General features: G+C 48.7%; 1 long non-coding RNA gene across 1 annotated transcript in view; it reads left to right on the top strand.

Annotated features, from left to right (window-relative positions):
• Positions 1 to 3,014, top strand: part of LOC308460701 — a 286,341-nt gene extending 283,327 nt beyond the window's left edge. Inside the window, exon 2 of the long non-coding RNA XR_013978737.1 lies at positions 2,883 to 3,014. This is a non-coding gene — a long non-coding RNA (uncharacterized lncRNA). The remainder of the gene's footprint in view (positions 1 to 2,882) is intronic.
• The last annotated feature ends 3,014 nt before the right edge of the window (positions 3,015 to 6,028 follow it).

Below are 6,028 nucleotides of genomic sequence, written 5' to 3'. Positions count from 1 at the left end.
GACCTCAAGCTTTCCCTGTTCTCTCTCTGTGTCAAATTAAAGATTGTAAGCCCCTCGGGGCAGGAACCTCTTTTTCAAAGGTCACACACAGCGATGGTGCAAAGAAAGAATACAAAAGAAATCTCACTATGCTCCTACCCCATGCAAGCTGAAGCCCGCTAGAGGCCTTTCCCTTAAAACCAATGTCCCGTCTGCCTTCTCAACTCCCTGCCGTCCTCAGTCTGCTGCCGCCCCCCAGCCACATCCCTCCTTCTTTGTGGCACAGAGCAGCCCAGCAGCAGCCCAGGGGAAGGCAAGTCAGCGGAGGCAGGGCCCTCCTGCGTGGGACATAGGGCCCCTGGGGGGGACAGCCCCAAAACTATGGCAGGGACATGGCCTGAGCACTGGCGAGGGTGCCTGGCCAGCTGTCCCAGGGAAGGAGGGAGGCAGAACAAGCACCCCTGCCATGCTGCCCACGTCACCACTGGCTGCCAAGGCTCTCTGTGGCGATCACACAGGGCCCCCGGACGTTTCACGGTCTACTGACCCTTTGCCACCACTGCGTTAGCTTTCTTCGCTGCCACCACCCCGCTTCTCACGGGGACACACGGAGTCCAGACAGTTGTTAACATAAACAAATAATCGAGTTTATTTTTAAATGCAGGAACAAGCGTATGGTTTCCGTTTGTTTCTCTTGACAGTTTCTTAAATCTTCGTTCCTAACAACTTCAACCTGAATTATTCCCAACTATCTATTTGACTCAACCTAACAATTCCTCTCACTCTCTCACAATACAACTCTTCCAACCCACTCCTAATCCACCCTCTTCCTTCTCCAACACCCAAGCCTCAACTCCCAACTCCCAAACCTCAACTGACTTTCAAAACCTCCCACTCTATCTTTTACTCCCCTCTTGCATTCTCACTGGACAATCACATCGCACCCATTTTAACCCTTTCCTTGACCCATCCTAGGAGGCAAATGCCACACTCACTGATCCTGCCTGGGCACATGATGGCCCAACCCCTGGCTTGGAAGGAGTGGGGGAAGGGGCTGGGGCGAGAAGGGCTGTTGCCCCCCACCCCAGCCCTGTTACGCTCAGGTTCGCGCCAAGACCTCCTGGCACATGTGGGGAATGGATTCCCCATGTGATTAATGTCCCATATTTTCAAGGTCTGCATCACATTCCTTCCGGAGCCACAGCAGCCTCTGTGTGCGACCAGGCTTTGGACCTGGGAGACAGAAAGGAAAATAAAAACAGAGAAAGAGGTTACAGATGGGAATCCCAAAGTCTAAACTCAGAGACCCTGGCTTATGTCTCACAGCTGGACATGATCCACCCTGGACGTCAAGCTTTCACTGTTCTCTCTCTGGGTCAGATTAAAGATTGTAAGCCCCTCGGGGCAGGAACCTCTTTCTCAAGGGTCACATGCAGTGATGGTGCAAAGAAAGAATACAAAAAAATCTCACTACGCTCCTACCCCATTTTGGCTAGAGGCCTTTCCCTTAAAAACACGATCTATTGGGGGCTCCTGCAGCATGAAAAAGGGGCTACCTCCTGGCACATGTGGGGAATGGATTCCCCATGGAATTAACATACACATCTTCCAGGATGTCATTTTTATGTATGGCAGCCTCTCCTTCTTTCATGTGTTCCAGGCACCTCAGCAGCCTCTTATGACCTAGGAGACAGAAAGGAAAATAAAAACAGAGGAAGAGGTTACAGATGGGAAATATCTGGGAACCCCAAAGTCTAAACTCAGAGACCCTGCCTTAATTCTCACAGCAGGACTCAGGATCCACCCTGAACCTCAAGCTTTCCCTGTTCCCTCCCTGGGTCAAATTAAAGATTGTAAGCCCCTTGGGGCAGGGACCTCTTTCTCATGGGTCACACGCAGGCTTATTTTTAAACTTCTCGGTTTGCTTCCTGATTCTTTCTGAATTGGGAAGGAAGAGGGAAGGCAGCTTACTTCATAGCTGGGATTGCTCAAAACAAGGTTTCGCAGGTTAATTCCCAAATTTTTAGTTTTGCTGCCAAGAAGGGTTTTTTCTCTGTTCATCTCACATCTGTGGGTATCTGGAGGGATCAATTTCAATTAACGTATACTCCCTGTTAAAACCCATCCCACACAGTGGCAAGATTGTGAAACTTTGGGAAATTCTCTTGAAAATGATCTAGAACATGTTTAGGAACAATGAGTCTGTAGGTTGACATGGTGCAAAGAAAGAATACAAAAGAAATCTCACTAGCCTGCTGCCCCGTGCAAGATGAAGCCCGCCAGACGCCTTTCCCTTAAAACCAAAGAATGTGTACACATGATCCATTGGGGGCTCTTGCAGCATGAAAAGGGGCTCAGTCTGCACAGCTGCATTGCTGAGAGGCAGGGGCTTTGGCCTTAGAAATACAACTAGCAGGGAGGGCTCTGTGTGAGCCCTTTTCCCTGCTCTCCTGGAGAGAAAGGAGCATATTGCACTTTGCATTCACCCATTTGCACTTTCTGTCTGCATGGATGGAGTCCACATCTGACAGCCTGGTCCTGTCCAGAGGGGCTTGTCCCTCACAGCAGGGCAGTCCTGGAGTCCCAGGCATCTCTCCCTAGCTCTCCTATGGGCCACCAACCCCTTTGGGCATGTTCCTGTCTCTATCCCAGGTGAGGCTTGGAAAGAAATCTGAGCCACTACTTTTCCACTGACTCCCAATCTTCCTTTCAATACTCCAAATCACAAAATCCTACCATTTATTAATCTCTAGGATCATAGAACAGATGCAGGTGGCGCTGTGGGTTAAACCACAGAGCCTAGGACTTGCCGATCAGAAGGTCGGCAGTTCGAATCCCTTGGCCAATAAAGCGAGATGAGCGTCGCAACCCCAGCGTCGTCCGCAACTGGACCTAATGGTCAGGGGTCCCTTTACCTTTACCTAGGGTTTAGGCGTGTCCTCTGCAATTCAATAACAGTATTTTGCCTGCATTGTTTTTACTGCTACTGTTGCTCCAAACCAATGTATGAGAATAAAGTATTTTTAAACTTGTCAGCTTGCTGCCTGATTATTTCTGAAGTGGGCATTTTCCTTCATAGCTGGGCTTGCTCCAAACAACGTTTCGCAGCCTAACTCCTAAGGTTTAAGTTTGGCTGTCAAGGAGGGGATTTTAAAACTCTGTTTAGCTCACATTTGTGGGTATCTGGAGGGATAAATTTCAATTAACGTATACTCTCCAATCTATTAAAACCCATCACACACAGTGGCAAGATTGTGAAACTTTGGGAAATTCTCTTGAAAATGATCTAGAACATGTTTAGGAAAGATGGGTCTGTAGGTTCACATTTAATGGAATGATCCCGTGACTTCAAGGTGTGATGTGTACGCAGCCTTAGAGATAAGAGAATAGAGGCATGGAAAGGCCATATGGTTCAACCTGGTAACCAGCCAAATATTCACAACAGAAAATATCATCTGGGGACCACAGCTGAGGACCTACCAAGCTATCAACATCTATGGACAAGTCAAGCCAGGGAGCCCAGCCACATGTACCAGTGACGGGTGACGCTAATATTAATAATAACAACAACAATAATAATCATTGTTACTTTATTACTATGTCTCTCCTCTCCTCTGGGCCTCGGGCTCCTCCTACCTTCACAGTTCCTATTCATGTTCAGTGATGGGCAAGGATCTTGGCAAGTCTCTCACCATTATCTGAAAGGCATGCCTTTCAGGGTAAAATAAGGCTTGCTTGCAAAGTGTCACTTTGTGACATCAGCTGGCAAACAGGGGCCAGGCTGCTGGGTTGCCAGGCAGCTGAATTAAGAAGAATAAAACCAGGGCGATCAAAGTGTGCTGGGATGAGGCCACCATGGGTCAGGCCAGAGGGTGCCATTGGGATGTGTGGTTGTGCCTCCCCTGGTTCTGCATCTTGCTCCCCTGCCCTTCCTTTAGCTGCTTCATAGAATCATAGCATGGCAGAGTTGGAAGGGATCCCAAGGGTCATCTAGTCCAACCCCTAGCAATGCCAGGATCCTGCCCACAGCCAGCTCTGTCTGGCCTCCAAACTCCGACCATCTTCTTCCCAGCCAGATGCACTGCTCCCTTGCAATTCTGCATGGGGTGGAGAAAGGGGAGAGAGAAATGTTTTGCTCTCTCTCTCAGGACATTGATATGAGAGCCACACCATGTAGCCCTTTCAATATCTCAAGGGCCGTCACAGGGAGAAGGGGGGAAAGCTTGTTTTTTCCTGCTCCAGAGGCCTTCAAGACCTGAAACTGTGACTTCAAGCTACAGGAAAGAAGATTCTGATTCAATCTCAGGAAGAACTTTCAGGAAGAGTTGCTTGACAGTGGAAGGAATCCCTCAGAAGGCGGTAGATTCCCCTTCCTTGGAGGTTTTTCCCACAGAGGTCGGATGACCATCAGCCATGGATGCTTTAGCTGAGATTCCTGCATTGCAGGGGGTTGGACTAGATGACCCTCAGGGTCCCTCCCAACTCTGCAATTCTATGATCCTATGATCAAAAGTGTATCCAATGGCCCTTTAAAGCACATGACGTTCCCCCCAATGATCTGGAGCATTACAGCTTCCCTCTCATAGAACTACAGTTCCCAGAACCCCTAACAAACTACAATTCCCAGGATCATTTGGGAGAAGCCACCTGCTTTTCCGAATAGGGATGAGGAACCTGCAGTTTGCTTTCCCTGATTTCCTAGGAACCAGGAACGGGAAACTCAAGTGCTTCTAACAGGATGATTTCAGCGAACAGGATGTATAAAACATTGTTCCAGGTTTCCGGCTACATCACAAGTCAATGGTGGTTGACAGGAGAAAGCCAGGTTTTATGAGGAAAGCAACCAAGAGGATCAAGGGTCTGGAAACTAAGCCTTATGAGGAACAGTTGAAGGAGTTGGGTATGTTCAGCTTGGATAGGAGGAGACAGAGAGGAGATATGACAACAATCTCCCAGTATCTAAAAGGCTGTCACGTTTTCTCCTCCTCAGAAGGGCCAGACCCAAACCAATGGATTCAAGTTACAAGAAAGAAGATTCTGACTAAACATCGGGAAGAACATTCTGACAGTAAGAGTAGTTTGACAGTGGAGCAGATTCCCACGAGAGGTGGTGGACTCTCCTTCCTTGGAGGTTTCTAAGCAGAGGTTGCCTAGCCATCTGTCATGGATCCTTGAGCTGAGATTCCTGCATTGCAGGGGGTTAGAATACACTTGGGGACCCTTCCAATTCTACAACTCTATGATCTTAAAAGGTAAAGGTAAAGGGACCCCTGACCTTAGGTCCAGTCGCAAATGGCTCTGGGGTTGTGCGCTCATCTCGCTTTATTGGCCAAGGAAGCCGGCAGACAGCTTCTGGGTCATGTGGCCAGCATGACTAAGCCGCTTCTGGTGAACCAGAGCAGCGCACAGCAACGCCGTTTACCTTCCTGCCGGAGTGGTACCTATTTATCTACTTGCACTTTTTTGGTGTGCTTTCGAATTGCTAGATTGCGAGCAATGGGAGCTCACCCCGTCACTCACCCCGTCGCAGGGATTTGAACCGCCGACCTTCTGATCGGCAAGCCCTAGGCTCTGTGGTTTAACCCACAGCGCCACCCGCATCTGTTCTTTGATCCTATGATCATAGAATAAAAACCCCCACTCTGTGCATACACAACTCTTTCCCACAAGGTGGAGTCACAGACTGACTTATTACCAAATTTCAGTCTTCACTGCAAGAGGAGGGATGCTCTCCAGGTCAGCTCTCTCAACCGATTGGATTAACTCCCTTCATCCCTGGTTCTTGGTTGTGCTAACTGGGGCTGATGGGAGTTGGAGACCAAAGCATCTAGAGGGCACCATGGGGGGGGGGGGGGAGCCTGCCCTAAATAAGCACTTCGTACATCCAGCTGGTTTCAGTTGCATCGGTGTAGTAATCCAGAATCTGTAAACATTCTCAATGTACTTGCAGGTGGCATAATCTTACAATGCAATTAAGTCTTATATCTTTTAGCTGTCCCAATTACCCATGCACCCATCCTGGATTTTTTAAAGGCTTTTAACTTTTCTT

This window comes from Podarcis pityusensis (genome assembly GCF_964106645.2).
Source record: "Podarcis pityusensis genome assembly, chromosome: 13".
NCBI lineage: Eukaryota > Metazoa > Chordata > Lepidosauria > Squamata > Lacertidae > Podarcis > Podarcis pityusensis.
This window is presented reverse-complemented; position numbering and strand designations above follow the sequence as displayed.